Source organism: Megalops cyprinoides, chromosome 18, assembly GCF_013368585.1.
Source record: "Megalops cyprinoides isolate fMegCyp1 chromosome 18, fMegCyp1.pri, whole genome shotgun sequence".
Lineage (NCBI taxonomy): Eukaryota > Metazoa > Chordata > Actinopteri > Elopiformes > Megalopidae > Megalops > Megalops cyprinoides.
The window spans coordinates 6,658,520-6,678,712 of NC_050600.1; the positions used below are offsets into that span (position 1 = coordinate 6,658,520).

General features: G+C 42.4%; 1 protein-coding gene across 1 annotated transcript in view; it reads right to left on the minus strand.

Moving 5' to 3' along the window:
* LOC118793067 (protocadherin Fat 4) overlaps positions 1 to 20,193 on the minus strand; it is an 84,474-nt gene that overhangs the window by 41,720 nt on the left and 22,561 nt on the right. The gene's annotated exons all lie outside the window — the stretch shown is intronic.

The window sequence follows — 20,193 nt, forward strand, 5'->3', positions numbered from 1 at the left end:
CATTTTCAACTGACATGTTCCGGTTGAACACCTAATTATACATCACCATCCATGGTGTAAAATTAAAATAAATACATTTAATATCTTGGAGGGACCGAGTGAATGGCTTCCAGAGATGTTACTGCTTTACTTGTGGCCCTCTACATGAGTGCTGCTCTTGGACCAGTTTCAAATATCCGCACTCAGCCAAGAAACACTGTCAAGACAAGATGGTGTTAAATAATTTGCTGTGTATGTATGCATCTGCAACTGGCGCATGGATGGAGCTTGTGCTATTCAAATTTGGTCCTGTAATGTCTGCTAATGTAAATATGAATTTCAAAGCCTGTAAACAAGGCTAGCTTGGAATCATAAACAAACACTCATTTCGCATTCTGTGTTTATGGGCTCTATAAATACAAAGGCAGTGTTTGAAAAGCCTGAGTGCAACAATCCCTATTAATGTTGACAGTGAGAACAGTAATTCCCTGCGTTGCAGGCATCTCCGCATTACTGCCATCTCTACAGTACATACCTATTTGTTCAGGGGGCAATGTGATATTCATTTGAAAGGATATCAGAACGAAACAGCTGCCCTGCATCCACAATGACATCGATTTAACCAACTTAGTTTCCCAAGGACATACAATGGACTCCAAGGCTGCAGGACCACCAAGGGAAGAGAAGGAGGGAAAGAAAGACATGGGGAGAGTGTGTGTCAGAGAGAGAGAGACGGAGAGGAAGGGAAGGAGAAGAAGAGATTGTGCAATAGACAGAGAGTGAGAGGTCTGTTCATTCCACTAATGACAAGAAACGCAGACCTCACATCCTCTCTGAATTTAACCAGGAGGTATCAGCAGTAATGAGTGATGCTCTCTACAGGTTTTCAGTCTTGCTGATTAATTCTACAGCAAAATACTTGGGTGGGCTAAGCAACAGCCAATACAGATGGCTTCAGTGATTATCCATGTTGAAGTATTTAATCTCATCACATACAATTCATACTTTCACTTCACACACCAGAAAGCAAAAGGCAAAAGACTGTTATTTCCTTGATTTTAATTCCAGAATAAATCCAAAAAATGTGGTCTTTTTTATTTCCATGCTGGATACAAATGGTCTTGACATCAGGGGTTAGAAGGGCCAGCTTGCCTTTTTTTCGGCCTCCAGTTCAAATAGGATGTGATCTTTGCTGTGCAACTTAATTACGGAACAGGATCCATCAGAACACCATCCTGAAAGCCATGTATAATGTAAAAAAAAAACAGGCCGAGAAGTGCAATGGGATAACCGAGCTGATAAACAATGAATATGTATCTAGCACTCATGTCCCCTTGATGTGTAAATAATGCAGCGTATTTGGGCACCAGACTAATTAGACGAAAAGCAAGAGTTACGAGAAATAATTATACCCTGCATTTTTTGCTTTATATTACCCGCAGTCCCGTGAGAGATTCATTTCAAAGCGCTTGGTGAATTCAAATTCACCGAGAGGGAAGAATGCAAGGTCAGGAGACGAGGAAGATGAAGCGGGTTCTGCTCTATAGTATACCTGTCTGTCAGAGGATGGCGGTTGGCCTGGCACAGGTGAAACACATTGGTTTACACTAAAACGATTGTGTTTCACCTACTACTGTTTCACAGTGCAGCTGCACACTGGGATCATGGCTCCATTATTCATATACTCTATAAATCATTAACAAACTGGAGATACTGGGATGTCATCAATTATGATACCTTACCTAAAAGAACAGTTTGCCTCACCATTGAAACCCTGTAGAGGTGCATGTAAAGTTTTACCATGTTTTTATTACTGAGCAGCCTACAAATGCATTAACTAAAAACCCTGGAATAGAAATGAATGTTACATAAACTGCACTGATTTATTATAAATGGTACCTGTATGTATGTCTCTCTGATGCCTAGAGGTTTATGCTTACCTTCAAATTTTGTCCTTCAGAAAGGAAGGTTTGGGCTACATGCCAGTCATCCTGCTTCTGCGGTCTTTGTGTCATTGTCTTTAGTTGTTAGTGCTTAAATACAGAAATGTTAACATCTTTTGGCTCTTAATTCCATTGCCTTTTTTTTTAATTGGCAAAATGTTGAAGTCACTTAAAACACCGGGCAGTAATCTGTCAGCCACTTTGCCCTTTGTGCTTATTTAAGTAAAAGTTTGAGTACATGTTGCTTCAATTTTAAATATATATAATATTTTCTCTGCACATTTTTTTCATAATTTGATAATTGGGGGAATTATCCATTTCATTTTACGTTACAAAAAAGCTTGCTTTCTGTTTCACAAAGTTAAGCAGAAAAGCATATCATTATTGGCCTGAATAGTGTCATTCATATACCATGCAACAACTGCAAGAATTATCCTGTTTCCAGTGTTTTCCCTACTAAGTAGGCACGGCTAGCCATTGATACACAGGGACTTACACCCATATTCCTGAACTCCAATGTTGAATATGAATATATTTAAGTAACACTGACACCTGACCCTTAGATTAGCCTTAGAAGGCAAGTTTATATTCAGATTCATTTCCCCAGGCAAAAGTTTGGGTATGACAGCAGATTCCTACTTTAACCTGTTCAATACAGAACCATGAAAGCTTTTGCAGGCTGAATGCATATCCCTGAAATGCAAGTCCAATCCGCAAAGCCATTGCTAATAGTTTATCCATTTAGTGAGTGTGAGTAATACACAGTGCGTGGATGTAGGAATCTATCTTTAGCCTTACTGCTGAGGAAGTGTTTCTTTTTCATTGGCTCATAACGATCAGCTAAATCCTGAACACCAATCATTGTAGAGCTTTTCGTCCTATTAAGGAACTATTATGAATAAGGTCTACCTGTTTTTAAAACAAAAAAAAAAGAAGTAAATTTTAAAAGTTTTGGAAGACAGAAGTCCAGAGACACCTCTCCAAACTAGGCTAAAACTCTCAAAATATGCACTGTACTCGCTTAATGTATCACTCTTTGAATGCAAAGTCAAATTCTTTGGGCAGAAAAAATGTCATATGTTTTCACATAAATTGAAAAGACATGTTATTATGTCAAAATGACTCAACCACAAGTGGGTGGTGGTTGATCTCCCTCTGTCAAAGGCCAGAGGTATGCTACCTCAAGAGTAACAGATTGGTTTCAACCTCACATTTATTTTGAGCTGAAAAGAAAATAATTTATTTTTCAGCGAGCCTCAGAAATGAATATGTAATTGAAAGAAAAATTCCTTTAAAAAAAGAAAACAGCGGTGGTGGAATTTTTGTGCGGTAGTGAGCAGACTCACTTAATGTATAAGGAAACTGGATCATATGGCCAATTTCCCATACAGCACTTCATTACACAGTAAAGCCAAAATCCATTAGTGCTAAAACTGACTCTGACCTTGGCCACAAAATAAAAAATGGTAAGAAAAAAGAAAATACTGCCAGGAAATAAACATGCTCCTAAAACCATGAAAGCCTTTTCCTATTCTATTAAATGTGATAACAAAGACTTAGAAGAATGTGGTCTACACAGAATCTCATGTTTGCAAGGGGTGTGGTTCAAACACAGGGTGGGTCACTTTGATGTAGGAGAATGACATCATAATGGAAAATGTAGGAAGCCTGATACCAAATCATCAAACTTTTTGCAGAAGTCCCCGGCAGGAGATGGAGCAGGAGCTGATGGCAGCCTGTCGCCATGTTTCCACCTAAAACAGGGCCTTGCCCGAACCTCTCAGACTTATGGCAGACTGGGCACTGGTTCTCTCTGGTTACTCATGTGGACATTCTAGACCTATCTACCAATCAGGCCACAGTAAGGGTCTGGCAGAACTCAGCACTGTTCATGAATCAGAGTCTCAATCATAGGAGAAATACAACTGACACATCACAACCTCTCTACTAATCGGTCAGTGTGATACTTGATCCACACACTGTGCAGCACAACATTTTGTGAATTAAGTAGGTTTACTTAAGTTCTCTTGACATAAAATATGAATAAAGTCATATAAAAAGCGAATTTTTTGTTCACTTGCAGACAGAAATGGCTTACCTCACAATGTCCTGCATTGTTTGCCCTGGTGACTATGAAAAAACAGAATTATGGCACAAAACACAGCAGATGTGATGAATGCCCGACAAGCGTACTCAAAGCAAGGGCAGCACACAGTCATATACAGTAACTGTGTTAGCGACCTAATTCATTTCCTGTGACTCTGGGGCCCGCAGACAAAGACCATCTTTATTTCACATCTTCACTCTCCCTCAATTTCCCCTCACTCATATAACTGTTTAGATATAATGTCAAACCATTCAGCCCCCAAGATTTATGGCCCTGTTAGCTTAAGAACCCGTGAGTTTCACAGGGTCAAACTCACAGCTCTAAGTGCCATTTCGGCTCAGTTTTTAACCTGAAAGGAAACATAAGCAAATGATAAAGCCAGAGTTTCAGATAGAAATGATCCCCCCCCCCTCTCTTTTTTCTTTTTTACACGTATGCAATCATGACTGACTCGCGCTGTCAAACAGAAAGCCACGGCGGCCATTAATCTTCTGACCGCGGGACGTCTCCGAGCAGTTGGCCGCGTGCTCCCGAGACGGGAACTCGTCCGTGCCGGAGTGAGTGCGTGCCTGAGGAGGGGGGGGGATGCTGGAGCGCAGCCAGCCCCCAACGCCCAGCGCTGGTTGAAGTGTGGAGAGGTTTCTCTCCCCATGCCCCCCCCCCCCCCCCCCCCCCACCCAAAACAAAAAAAAACCCATTCTGTGAGCCTGCAGACGATCACAAAGCACCTCATCTTATGTAACCAACAAGGCAGAGAGGAGTCAACACTGGACAAGTGGTTTTAATAAAAGGGATGGTCACCCTCTCAAAGGAGCACTTCATTCCCTGTTAAAAGACAGTTTGTCTTGTGCAGCCTTTGGAGCCCCCAGGGGCCCCTGCCAAGCACTGTTTTCTCAAAGTGTTCAGAGGCATATATACATAATCCTGCAAAACCAGTGACATCCAGTCTGCTGGGATCAGGGCGACGGATCGGGGCACCCTCTAGCTGGTCCACCTCCGAAAATGATAAGTTAGGAACGAAATATCAGAATTCCTGTTCTGTATATTTCTTGGACTATCCTTTGCCTTTCTATGTATGCCCAGCAAGATCCCAGGCATTCTTTTCAGCAAGAGACAGTGTGATGGAGAACAGCCTTTCCCAATGCCTCGCTGATGCTTTGAGATAAAAGGGAATTCAAATGTATGCAGATCAAACAGAACCCACCTTATTTTTTTCCCCCCTGAGATGCAAAAGATAAAATTATGGAATTATGCTTTGAAGATAACTAACAAAGAAAGAAAATGTGTAAAAAGGTTTATGCTTAGCGTTTCTAAAAATGCTTGTTTTGATACGGGACGCAGACACACGCTCGGACGCCAGTCTCCGCCATGGTGCCACAGGACCTTGCGTGAGTCGCACCGTCTTATCGCTGCCTGTTTATCTGCCATTACCAGAGATTACTGCATTCAGAGTATGTCAAGCGTGCAAAAAATCAATAAAGCAAAAGCTAATTGCTCATAAAAAAAGTCTGCAACAGAAATAAAACTCAAAGCATTTCCTACTGTAGCCTGACATTAACCCCTCCAACTCAGTGTGACAATTAAAAAAAGGCTTGCATGGCATCCTGTCTCTGTATCTTACATCGTGTATTTATACGATATGTAACTATATATTTGACCATAAAGATTTAAGGGTGGAAGATAATACGAGTTACCCCCGCGCTTAGTTTCGGCTTCAGCTCCAGGGAAACAAGCGAAAAACTCCTAAATCTGAGGAATACAAGGCACGTCTCTTTCAAGCCTGTGATGCTGGCTTCCAAGGCTTCAGGAGGAGGAGGCCGGACTTTAAAGAGCATCTGTTTAATAGCTGCTGTCAGCCTATGATTGATGTCCGAGACTTTCAGAGGCAGAAAGGAGGGGGTGGGGAGAGAAACATTTGTGATAGTCTTGCTCAAAGCCGGTTGTATTCTCCTCAAACAGAGGATTATTTTCTGCTAGATTTTGGATGAACCATAGTTGTCAGAACCCAATAGCAGGTTTAGGTATTTAGACAGGCCTCTGATAGATGGAAGCAGCTCAATTATAAGATAGGTCATGGGCCAATGGAAACAGCTCCCTAGGAAGACCAATTGGTATTGGTAATTGGAGTGGTGGAGTGAGCTTCTGAACTGGCAATGAGCACTATAATATACACATTTAAAAGAAAAAAGAAAAATCTAATTTTAAGCAGTTTTGAAACTGCAAAAGACTGTATGATCAAACATCTTGGCCAAGTGGAAATCTAACCAATTTATGTTTAACGTTTTAGAAACTTTAGGTAGAAAATAAAAAGAAAAAAGTTTGCATCTATACTAATAAGTGCAGTATATATAGACATGAACTGTTCATAAACTGAAATCAATGCAAACAAAAAACACCAGCATCTTTGCCTACTTGTCCTGATTATTTCAACAATAACAGGGGGATAACGCAGGGGTGAGAAAGCCAGAGACAGACAGAAAGAGAAAGACAGAGCGAGAGAGAGAGAGAGAGAATGAGAGCAAGAGAGTGAGAGAGAGGCCAGGGTAGTTGCGGGTGTATCTGGAACAGTTCCCCAGCCCTCCCCTGGTTCATTGTGCAGTAGGTCTGGAGCCCTAAATGCCTGCCGGATTGGTCAAAGTGAGGGGGGGTGGGGGGGGTATGATTAAAACTTTTAAGAGGACTGTCTCTGTGAGAAAAGCGCCGGCACCCCACGGCCTCCGTTAGCGCACAAATCCAGAAAACTGTAAGAAAGAAGCAGCCCGGCACCCGGCTCCTAATCAGCCAGGCCTGAGCAAGGAGCCGTCCAGGACCCTGACTGTTTTACAGCCTAGAAGAGAGACTCCATCTCATACCGGCTCCACTCACAAACTCTGCCCAGAACCGACAATAGACAGGCAAATCACAACTTACAATCACACCTTTGTGTGTTTAATGAGTAGTAATGGTAAAGTAACTTATGAGTTCAAACAGTCTTCATTTTTATTTTATGACAGTTTTTTTCTTTTACTAACACTAACACTTGTGAAACCTGTTCGATTGCAGCAACATCATGATAACGTTGTTGCTAAATTGCAGCATTTATTCAAGAATGTCACAATGTAGCCGCGATGATGTTAACATTCTGCTTTCAGATTGAAGTCTTTTGTCAGAATTGTTATGTAAAGTGGGACAGAAAGGGTTGATTATTTCAGTGACTGTGTTTAGGCATATACTGAATGCTACGGGGGGGGGTGAAAAAAGCTCAATTTAAAGCGGAGATGAGGAAGAAGCGGGTAACAGAGGATTAATTATGCTGCCTGTAATAAGGCTTCTGGCAATTACCAGACTCTTGGTTTGACAGTTTTACAATCGGAAGCCATTACAGACACCTAAATGGCAAAAAAGGGTGGACATATTCATTCTGGAGTGCTTAGATTCCTCGGACATGTATGACATTGCTTTACACTGTCAAGAGTTAAATTCAGTTTCAATCACAAAATTCCAGTCGCTGCTGCCTAATCCAAAGGAAAAAAAAAAGTTTTTTTCTTTTTCTACAGCACTGTAGTTATTACTCACTGCACGCTCCTTGTATCTGTATCATTCATTTAGGACCTGACAGGAAACGTTTGGCAAGACCATTTGATTTGAAGACATTTTGAGGGGCGAAAAAAAAAATGAGAAAAATGTTGATGCATTTAACATGAGGTGGTGTAAAAGATTCCTGCCAAATAATTCCAAAATAAGAGAAGGTTGCCTGCATTGAGCCATCGATGGAAGCAGGCTTCAGACACAGTGGCCCTGTTCACACACCGCTCTTCACAAACCTGTCCCAGGAACACTGCGTATTTTACACATTTTACCTCTGCTTTTTCCACTTTTTTACTATGAAAATGAGTTCATGGCCATCCATCACCTTCTGCATGTACAGACATTTCAAACAGTGCTTTCTGACCACAGCAATGAGACACAAGCAGTGGTGTGTTTTTCCTTACATCATAAAAATAACTTCACATTCCTTATAGCCATTTTAAGGTAGTCATTGTACTTAAGCTACATTACATTACTTTAGTAAATAAAAGCTGATTTAAACATTGTCATAGATTTGTTTCTAATCAGGAAAATTAGAAAATTCTATGGTTAAAATGCTCAATCATCAGTTTATTTGTCAGTCTCTTTAGAGATACTTTCCAGCTAGTTAAGTAATGCGCTATAACTCCTACAATGCTTTTACAATGCCCCAGAGGCATTGATCAGTTCCTTCTAGCAGCCACTAAAGAAAAGTGAATGTAATCACTTGTTTGTGCTATATTAACAGCTACACTTGTACAAGCATCATGAGCAAACTGGTATCTTTGCAATTCCTGCTATTACCATTGAGAAAGCTTCTTTTTGACGGATGCATGAATTGGGCTAACATGAGCTTCGACGCATGGCTTCACAAGGATTACTATGGTGCAGAGGCCTGCAAAGAATTCACTATTCTCTAACAGCTAACCACATAAGTTCCGCAAACCGTTGGCATTACCAGAAACTACAGCTGTGGGGCCTTCTCTCGAGGCTTTTCAGCAGGACAAAAAGAGACATTTAGAAAGCCTTATGGTAATGCCGTTTCATGGCTACTCTGTTTTGTCCAGAGCACGCCTGATTGCAGCTGAATAGGTTACAAAACAATCAATCTAAACTCACATGCGAGAACTTATTGATGATTCATTTTATGCTCATAAACCCATTAATGAGCCCTAACTGACAAAAAAAATCACACTAAATATCCCTAGTTGACTTTCTCTCTCTCTCTGTCTCCCCTTTCTCCCTCTATCAGGCATTAAACCCGTGTTACTTTCAGAGCAGACCTTGGTAGGTTAACAGGTCACCATTAATCCCTCAGAGTACTGACATTCTTTTAGCCTCTCACTGATCCCGGGTCAGGCCCTCAGTTCAACAAAGTGGTGTCATTTGTTATTTTCCCTCTGATTCTGTCCTGACATCAGCTTTGTGTCCCTCCTTGGCCTCCCCACCTCCCTTCACTCTTCATTGGTGGATGCTGTTGAGAGGACACAGGCTCTGTTGTTGATGAGCAGAGCTTTCTAGACCCCTTCCCCCAGTGCATTCTCTCACCAATTGTAAAAACTGTACCAAGGACAATACTTGTCAACCCTGGAGGATCCCTCAAAACCTTAGAGAAACCTCAGTTAAATGCAAGTCTTTAACCATAATTAATTCTGGGACAGCGCCAAAAGGTGTGGGCCTTTCTCAAATCCTTTTTACTCACTTTGGTCTAAAGAAAAAAAAAAACATTATTAAAAAGCGCAAAGCCTTATTCCCTATTTAAAAAGATTATATCACAATTTATGCAGAGTTTGGAGGAAATAAGACCACAGACCCGATCGCACGCTTAAGATCAGAAGAAAAGGGAAAAAAAAAACATGCACATATTGATGTACACAAATACTAAATCTGCAGGTTATTGAAACCATGCTCGGAAACACGCAGGCTTGTGTGTTGTTTTACAATGCTCTTTTCATACATTATAAACAAAGAAAAACGAGAACAAACTTGTTTATCCTTCCACATTGCAAATCCATTACTGTTTAGTTTAGTCTGACACACAGAAAAAGGTAAATAAAACATTTTCCATTGAGAAACCAAAATACAAATAAATAAACCTGGCTAAGAACGTTTGGATGCCACAACTTAATTTAAGGTATTCATACCTCTCCCATTAATAAAAGGAAGTACTGAAGGTGGTGGTACACCCATAAACAGAAGACACCAGCCTAAAAAAAAGAATGACATCATAAGCAAGGGTCAACAATAAGCTGAAGATGTAAGCGTAAATAAAACAATGACCTCAAAATCAAGGGCCACTCCATGCTACTAAAAGAAGCAGCGTCTAATCCAGTGTCTGGGTGCTGTCAATCACCAGAGGGGAGGAGATTTAAGAAGGGCCGTACGGAGGGGTTAAAAGGCTTACGGTGTCACACGAGATCTTCTTCCAGACAGGAGCAGTCAGCACCTCCCCCCACGCCGGCGCACGGGTGAAACCAAGCCCTGGCATGGGAGCGTCCTGGCTGCCCACTCACCCAGCCGTGCGGTCGGCACAGACTGTTTGTTCAGTTGGGATAACCTGAGCGCTGGCTTGGGTTTCGCGGGGGCAATAACGCTAAAGCATTCTTCAAGGGACAATTTTAAAAAGAACTGTGTCCTCTCCTTTACCACAATGGGGCCTGACTGTTAAAAGATGAGCCGCGCTTTAAAAAGGGGAGGGCGGGGGATTTGGCTCTGGAGTGCGTAGCCGGTGCTAGAAGTCGCGGCCGTTTACATTCATGCTCTGCCTGCTTCCCTAGCCTCTGCGTTTTGTCCGATATTTTCACTTAAGAAACACGCAAATGCGCTACCCTGAATCATCAAGGTATGATGTCATGAAGACCCTTCCTCCATTTACATCAAGGCATAAAGATGAAAAACTAGTTTTCATGCTTACATGCTTTTGAGAAATTAAATGTCCAAATGATGCAACTGGCTCTTCAATTAAAAAGAAAAGCCATACCAAACATGTTCTCAACTTACGTCAAAGGGGACTATAGCTCTTTCTTTATCTGTAATACAACACTTAGGTTCATTCCCATTACATGATGTATACCGTAGTTGAAAATGGGTGACTCAATCAGGGAGGCAGACCTCTAATCCATATTACGGTCAAACAGATGGCCAACTGGCACAGCACTGCCCTCATTAAATCCTCTCAGTACCCTCGGTGAACTTTGGGTAAACAACACACACCTTCGTCAATGGAAAAAAGGAATCTGGGCAGCGAATCACAGATCACAGTGAACTGAAGTGACTAAAATAACGTACTTTCTGCTTGGTTCAGTACTGATTGGATAGCCTTTATGAATGTCAAATGCACTTGAAATATCAATAAATCTTTTTACATTTGAGCCATTCTAAGATGTGCAGAACAGCCCATTGTAGAGTGGTCAGATTGAGTATAGAGAGGTTATATACTGTTTCCCTCCTGGAAGCTGGTGGAGTTATGAGCATCGCCAGGCAAAAGGACCTGGACAGGATGATTCTAACAGAATGTACCCAGAGCTTGCAGGCAAGCCTGCAAAGAAGCGAATGGATGAGTCAGTAATAGCCCATCAGGCTCTCCTCATTTCCACTGATGTATTATGGATATCATTAGGAAGGGCAGCAGAAGGCGTGGCGTATCCTAGCTGTGGCACAACTGCTGGACCCCTGAGCAAGGTATTTAACCTGATTTATCTCAGTTGGTATCAAGCTGTATGTAAGCAATGTGCAGAATGTTATTTTTGTAAAGTGCCCCAAAGAGAACATTTGGAGAGCAAATAAATAAATCAAAAACAATGACAGTAATACGCAGGAGTACACAGCCCTGACTCACATATGCACTGACTCAGTGGGAAGCAACCGCTGACGTCACTGTCCCGGGCTGACAAGGAGCTCTGACAGCGCTGTCTGTTAACTGAGCTCTCTGGCCTGGCTGAAACCCTCCCCATGCCACATCCCAGTGCACATTACGGGCTTAAGTCACCTCTCTTCATCCCTGCGCCCCGAAGCGGGACACCTGCACGGGTTTCGGCTGCACGCTGAGCATAAACGGCCATAAGAAAAAGAGACAGAGAAAACCAGACAAATGAACCCTGTGCGTACGAAACCTGTCAAGGAAGACTGGCCTAGACACAGAACGGGAAGAAACAGTCAACACCTGACGCTTCACATGTCCAGAACACGGCCATCGCTTCTCTGAGGGGAAGAAAAAAAAGAATGGTCAGACAGATTTCACGGTTTTCTCGGAGTGTCATATTAGAATATTTCACGTGTGCCGGTTAACTACTGTGTGGTAATTTACGGATCAGAGGGTCAACCAGCCGCACGGGCGGAGGAAGATAATGTTTCCCACATTTTCCCCCCAAAAGACCGTTTTCTCTCTGAGATCGAACCTTTATTTACCGTCCCGGCTACTTGGGGATGAAGAAAGAGGGGGGAAAAAAAAGAAAGCGAATTGGGTGAGGCAGCTGTGTTTGGAGAAGGAAATCGTTTTTAAACACAGAGTAATATATGGAGCCCTGTTTCTGAGGCTCATCAGAGTCCCACGTCTGGATCCATCAGGTTCAGGAGACAGATACTTTGCACAGGGGCTTCAGCAAAATAATGCATTAGCAGCTGTTAAACCCATTAAGGCTCCAGGCTTGATTTCATTTGCCCTCCTGTGTTTAGAATGGGGTCCACACCGGAGTAAACCAGGAACATTGCTGTAATGAATTGCATCTCGCCAGTACCAACAGGGACTTTCACACCGCGTAAAAACCTATATAACAGTACCTGCGCTTTTCCGGAGAATGTTCTTCACATGAAATGCTGTTGTTTTTTTTAGGAGGATTTGAAAGTTCCGTAAAAATGTGGAAATGGCATTAACAGAGTCACGTGCCGTAATGTCTGGGAACCTTAGTGAGACTGCTAGTTAGCAGAAGAAAGGGCAGCTGGTACAGACAGAGGGGTCTCAGGTTGAGACTGGGAAAGTCCACCTGTCCTCCTATTTTCATTAAGTGCTTTGTCCGGTCAGGGGTTACCATTGAACTTGGCAGCCATAGGGGGAGGGACATTTCCACAGGACACTTGGCCATCGCTGATGGACAAAGTTTAGGAATGAACCAATCAAGTTGATGCTTTTTTGGCCTTTTTGGAATCGCCAGCTTTGCTACTGTAGATTAAGCTCACCTTTCGGCAAAACCCGCTCTACCCACGCAAGAGTGCTGATGCATAAAAAAGCAACTCCCTTGCACATACCCAATGGCATTTTATCACAAGCCCCTACAGTGCTCTATGATCTAATGTGGTGTGCACACATTGATGTTAACTTGTCTGCTTTTGAAGCTGAACCCACACATCAGCTAGAACTATTGTGAATGCAATACAAATAGTGCCAAAGGCAGACAGACCTACCTGCAACATTATATTATGGACATCTTACCACATTATGTGACATTTTTATAAAATTTGTACTGGACAAATTTACTGCGCAATGATGCATACTATAGAAATGCAAAATAGCACATTTGTACTCATTACTGTGAGTGAGAAATGGGTGAAGATCTTTCCAAAATGACAAAAGCACGGAGATCTTTGGGGGAATTTACAAGTATTTAGCAGTTTCCATGTGTCAATATCACTCCCAAATACAATATGAATAGTCCACTGGGAGACATAAACATAAGCTAGAGGGGCCTGGGTGCATGTTTTAGGGTAGTGGATAACATGATGCAATATGATTGAGAGCCCCCTTTAGACAGGCAAGGTTTTTCACTCTCCGTAAAACACTACAGTTGTTGATTTTAATCAGTGTGAGCCAGCCCTAAAAACTTCTCGCATTGTTAAGAGAGACAAGGATGACAACCACGCCACTCTAAACCCAGTGCTAAAACAACAGACATAAATCTTCCCACATGCCCCCCCCCCCCCCCCCCCACATTATATTAGCCCTTGGTCTTGGGGAAACCCACATTACCTCACACTCCTTTCATAAATCCACCGAGCGTGCCTGAAGAATCAGCTACCTTTGCTTGATGTCGACACGCACTGAAAAGATTACACTTCTGGGTTTTCACACCCTTTCAATGGAGACGCTGAAACAAATAGGCATCCTAATGGAGAAATCCATATTCATTTTAGACTAGTGCTCAGGGCTTAGTATCATTCAACCTGAATGGATACACATACAGTATGTCTATTGCACTGGAAGTCACTTTGAATAAGCTAAATGAATGTAATGTAATGTAATGTAATGTAGTACTATTGACACCCAAAGAGGACAGAACTTACCGCACAGTGAGCTCATGAACCAAGACCTATAGCTTTATTATACAGCCTCTATTAAAGCATGTAATATGTAATATAACACTCAAGAGACTGCAGTCTATCATTATTTGATTTCATTTCATAATGAAGCTTACATACATGAATGCACTGCAGGGGCCAATTCATCTTAAAAATTTGTTTTTCATAAAAGTTTTTCATATTATTTAGTTATAGTCTGTCAATTTAAATTGCAGACAACTGGGATGCATGCATTTTTGTGTTGAGAATTATGAATCTGAGGTCTGTACATTTTCTTGCTTGCTCACTTTTCGCATGTTGAATTTCCTGGTTACTGATGGCCGCTGTGATGTAAGGAGAGGCTACGTTAGATGTGTACCCGGGCCTTCCAGTCGCCGTTGCTCAATAATTTATGCACGCTTAAGTTAAACTCTTTAAAGAAGAAGTGACACAGTACTAATACCTCAACGGGACTTAGGCCTCTGTGTAGAATTCTTTTTGATGTAAATCTGCTGTCATTGTATGCAAAAAACTATTTATCACAAAAAACCAAAACCGGAGACGATGCTATGTAGATGTATTTACACAGTTTATCCTAAATGTTTCAGGATGGTAAGTGTGCAGTCATCCAGCTTTACTTCTCAGGCATACGATATCCAGACCTTTTCCATGAACATTTGCACTTTGGAGCCAGAGTGTTTGTGAGCGTGACAACAGTAATTTTTTGGTTGAGTCCAGCAAAGGCCATGAAATTTCAGTTCCAGAAAGGAGTAACCTTTTCTTAAGTACAGACTCCCTTAGCTGTTATTTTTGGCAAAGATGTCGGACTGGCAGCAGAAAAGAGTGATGCGATTTTCTGCTGAACATTTTTTTTGTTCTTTTTTTCTGAAATGTTATACATTGAATATGTTGATTCTCTGGTCAAATCTGGTCTAATTTCAAGCCCAATAATCAAGTTTCCACACATTTCCCCTCCCCCAATCGTTCTACATAACAGATATCTATTATTATTTATTATGTCAAATGACCAAAAATGAGAATTAATGCTACCTAATGTCAAATCTGTCGAATGTCAAAGTGGGGGAAAAAAGGGTGAAAGACAATTTTGCCAGTTAATCACCCAGTAATACTCCTCCTTTGCTTAATAATGGGGATTCCAAATTATAGGATTCTACACTTTGGTCATTTTCCACACATTCCACTTTGGTAGCACGCATGTTTATGTAACACAGTATGCCCCACATAAGCTACGCCATTAAAACAAATGAGATAATTAAAGAGCTATTGGTGCTAATTAAAACTCTGCAGGCACCCAGCGTCCGCAAGTAAACAGCATTTGTGCCTGTCTATACCTTACAGCCAACCGAATCATCTTAGTGGTGATGGCCTTCCTATGCTTCCAAACAAGCCCCTTTGTTACTCCTGCAAAGCTGATAAGGTTTTCTTGGTCACTTTTAATCTCTTTATCTTTCTTCCATTTTATTAATCGAGCCAAAGCAAGTACAAACACAAAGACTGCAGCCAACCAACAAACAAAAACAAAATCAGGCTTTTTGCGCCAGCGTGTGTCAACAACATACTACAGTATCGACTAGAACCGGCCTTCATTACACCAAAAATAAGCGTCACACAAAGAAGGGGAAAAAAAAAAATACAGTCGTTGCCAATCTGTTGTCTAGGTTAGCCTTCCTGTTATTTGTTTTGTTGTAAATGCAGATCCCGTTTGGGGACTTGTTGAGCCCCACAGGACCGAAAACAAGTCGCCTTCTTTCCCTGAACTTGTCACATAGATGTCGCATGACACAGGAGGGTGACAGTGTCATCGGAGGCTTTAAGTGAATGAAACAGGTATACAGGCCTGCTCCACTTCATCAAAACTTAATGGCCCGAGACATTCTTGCCCCATTATCTGGTTCCATAGTTCTGTTACTCCTCAACGGTCAGGGTGCAGAAAAACACACACACACACACATACACACACACACACACACACACACAGAGAAAGAGAGAGAGAGAGAGAGAGAGCAGGCAGCGCTTGAGACTCGGACGTGAGTTTTTATTGTTTAACCACTTAATTGTAAATTACAGCCCAGGGATGTAAGCGGCCATTCATTTCCCAGACAGAGTGATTAATTCTCACTGGGCTTTGGAGGTTTCTCTCTCCCTCTCACTCCATCTCCCTCCCCTTAGCTTCTAATTGGCTAATTTCATAACCCTTTAACAGGGTTCAATGAGGCCCTGTTACACGGTGGGGCCTTGGGGGGGGGCGGGGGGGGTGTTTGGGGTTGGCCATTTCTACCTACAATTCACCGGTCATTTTTGACAGCATACCAAGGAGTGAGGTGTGATTACGAGTGTCAGCTGAAGTGTCATCCACATCCAGCATGTTACTCCCCGAAGAGACCCAAGGCTTGGTAGTTATTTCAGTTTGTAAGTGACACTATCCACTTGAGGGCAAGGTCGGCTCCTTTGAAAAGGACGATAACATATGGGCTGGTAATGCAACCTGCACCTGTGTATTAGTGGGCTTATTCAGGAAGCCATCACACAGCATGCCCTACGAAGGACCTGAGGAACACTACAGTTTGCTCAAAACATCATACATTTCGCTAATAAAATCCTTTCTCTTGGGAGTGCTACATCAGTGAGTGGAGAAGATTTCCTCTACTGTCATTTTCCACTTGTGTCTTGTGTGTTTTATAAGATCCAGCCGTAGAAAGGCTTTTAAAACATACAGATTGTAGAGCAGCAGCCAAACGGGAGGTGCACTGTGTGAGACCTTGGTGTGGCCCCAGCTCTCCAGTGTTGAACCTCACTTCAGCGTGTGTAAAATAACATTAGGATCTATATTTGCATTAAAAAGGAAGTAGAATACATACCGCAATCTCTGATCCCTTTCTAGACTACTTAATAATTGTCCTTTAAATGCATGCCTTTAAAATTGGTGCAGCCAGACAGTTATAAGTCTGCATCAGTTACATAGCAGCGCAGACATAACTCACAAAACATACTCTTGTTGAGCATATCACACCTCCCAATCAGTTTCTAAAAACTGCAAATGGAATTTTCCTCTATAATGAGGCGCGCACTCAAAATATTGTTTATACTCCCCTCTTCGGCAAAGTGGACTGTGTGACTTTTAGCCCTGAAGTCTGTCTCGTAAAGAAGCGAGATACAATCGACATGTTTTAACGTTCCTCCCTGAAGCACCCAGGCATTGTTTCCATGTGATTATTTTTTTGTTATGCAGTATCAGCTTTACGGGTGAAATTCCAGCCTTTGTGCGTACATCTGAGCGCTGCGGAGCAGAGCAGCTGATAAATGCCGAGTATAAACATATTCCCATTAAGGCCTGGCACCAGCCCAGCCTTACCTCAAAGGGATCTCTGTTATCTGCACAGCGCCATGCTGTGCATTAGAGTGATTCACTGCGAGACTTCTGCACATCTTAAGTTCAGGCGGAACAATCCCTTGCTATAGTCTAGGGCTGATTAATCTTAATAAAAATAATTTTGTGTTATGGAAAGGGTAAGATGAGGGTTTGTTTCTCAACTTCCCGTCAAAATACTGTGCGCTATGCTAACTTTTTTTTTTTTTTTGTTTTAACCATTGGTTTCAATCAGATTTTTAAGCAAAATTAAAGAGACGCCCACAAAAATGAGGAAGACTCCGCTCAAGTGGAGAGCTATTACATTTTTATAAAACAAAACATGAATTCTTCAGTAAAGCCTTTGAAATCAGTCGTTCATAACGCAATGAGTTTCCTCCAGACAATCTGAACCTGTAGTCATTTGTGACCATTTTGAAAATCATCAGGTGATACTAGATATCGCTAAACAAGAGATGCCATGTTAGAATTAAAACACCACAGGTGTTTACTTTAAAAGCATATGCTTTAAAAGCACTGTCATTTTTGATTTGCCATAAATAAGGTACCTTGGAGACAATCATACATTTCATAAATAGAGAAATAAAGCACAGCAAAAGGCCAGTGATACATCATGAGACCTCTTTAAATACCTAGACATTCATTGTTGATTCACCAATCAATTTTACAGTTTTTTAGAGCTTTTCCAACAAAAATAGCATTATTGTACAGGGCAGTAGAAGAAGGAATGAGACTCAAATGAATAGACTGTGGCTTGTTGTGTGAAAGCATGATAGATGTAAAGCTCACAACCATACAACCAAAACAAACAAAAAAAATCCATAAATAAAGTAAAAGTTTGAGATGGCCAATCATAGATTCCAAACTGTAATACAAAGCTTTGGAAAACATTTTTTTTCTCAGATAATTTGGCTGAGGACTGAATTAAGAATCATCTGCAAGATTTCTTTCATCTCTTCTTTTCCGTGCCGTTAGCCATCAATGCTATTCCCATTTGCATTAACATACGACTTCACAAACCCCATTTTATTTTTTTTTTCTTCTTTTTTTTTTTGCTTATTAAAACTGCTTATCGGATGCCGCTCCCAACCCGGCATTAATCCCAAGGATTAAATGACTTCAAAAAAGTGAAAAAATGCCGACTGGATGAAAAGAAAAAGAAGAAGGGCCCATAGAAATGCAAAGGAAGTGGCCCTCTTTTTTTTTTTTTTTTGTTGCTCGGGGGGTAGGAAGTTCCCAGCTCCTCCACTTCATTAATTCATGCTATTTAACGAGCGGGACTCTGGGGCTTCTTCGACCCCCTTCACACCGGCCGAACAACAGTGCCATCAGTAACTGACAACCCCCCAGGCGGCAAAGCGGTAGCCTCTGGGGTCCGGGCTGCAAACAGAGCCGCGGGGTGCAGAACCTCCCCATTCAAAGGGTTCAGGCTTTATTTGTCATCCCTGTTTCCCCCCTCAATCTGCCGGCACAGGGGAGGACGGATCCTCTGCCTTCCTATCGGGGAGCCCCATCGGCGGAATCAGTATTCTCGCCCACGGCTGCCAGGCCGGCACTGCGGCCAGGCGCTGTGTGTGAGGAGGGCGATGGCGATGGTGGCGGCATCGGCGGCGGCGGCGCTGACGAGAACCCGGCGGAATGAAAAAAAATAACGGCGTTCTCAGACTGAAGCCATCAGGGACACTAACCACCCCCCCCTCCCAGAAAAAACAAGGCTTTTCACCTTGAGATCCACCCTACATCTCCCCACATCAGCATCTCCACTCGCAAGGGAAACTTCTCAAACTACACCGAACAGCTCACGTGGGCCACGTGTATTATGAAGCCCCTTCACGGCAGCTGAAATCGAAGAAAAAAATCTGAAATAACAGTAAACGGCAATCACGGGTTTATAATTACTGATTGGTTCAGTGTTTTCACATAGTTCCAGCCGGAGCACAATAGCGTCTGTTCTCCGGCGCACATGGTAAATGCTTTTGTACGTGAGGTCTGCAGGAGATTTGAGCTGCATACTACAGTATTATACACAAAAAAAGCCATAAGTACTGACCAGCCACTGCAAGATCCTCTTGTAAGGGTAAGCTGTAATTAAACTCTCCGTTAGCAATTACCACCCGAAAGAATGTAACCTGGAATTACTTCAAACACCAGCATACTCAAAATGACTTGACCTCGAGGCAATGTACAGTGAGCAAAATAATCGGGTCCATTCTGAATCTTGTACAATGGGACACTCCCCCTTTTGGTTTTTTTTTCCAATAATCCATTTTCACACGAGACAGACAGGCAATGTTAACAACCCACATTTCAAAACACCAATTTGATTTGTTTTTATTTGTCAGAGGACTCTCAGCACGGACAGTGTGGGGGTGTAAGAAATCTCTCTCGCACCTCATTAACTAAGGCTGAGCGGCGCTTTCTCTGGGGGTGCAGTTTTGGGTGGGGGTGGGGGCGGGGGGGGGGGGGGGGGGTCTGTCCTTTAATTGCCGATACACTTACACGGGGCGATAATGCCAGGGACCACCGGGACGGGATTGTTCTCGAATTATCACAGCTGCCTTTCAAGCCGAGGAAATCCTCTCAGCCTCAGACACGGCGTCACAGGCCTTTTATCATTTTCTCACTGGGGTGTACCACATCCACAGCCTGGTTCTGTGGGATCCAAAGCGGGATTCTGCCGGACCCGAATCTGGGTTCAACTGAATTCAGTACCGAGCCCTGCTAGATCTACAACTGGGCTCATTAAATCAACGGCCTGGCTTATTAAATCCACAGATGGGTCCTACTGGACCGACAGCTGAATGAACAACTGGGCCCAGTTCTCCATGCGCCACTTTAAGCTGCAGGGGCAGTCATAGACGGTGCTGAAAGATATGTCCAGTGTGTGGTGCAGACAGAAAAAAAATGCCCTCTCTGGTGAAAATCTATCTGCAGCTGTGATATTCAGCTTGAACAGAAAT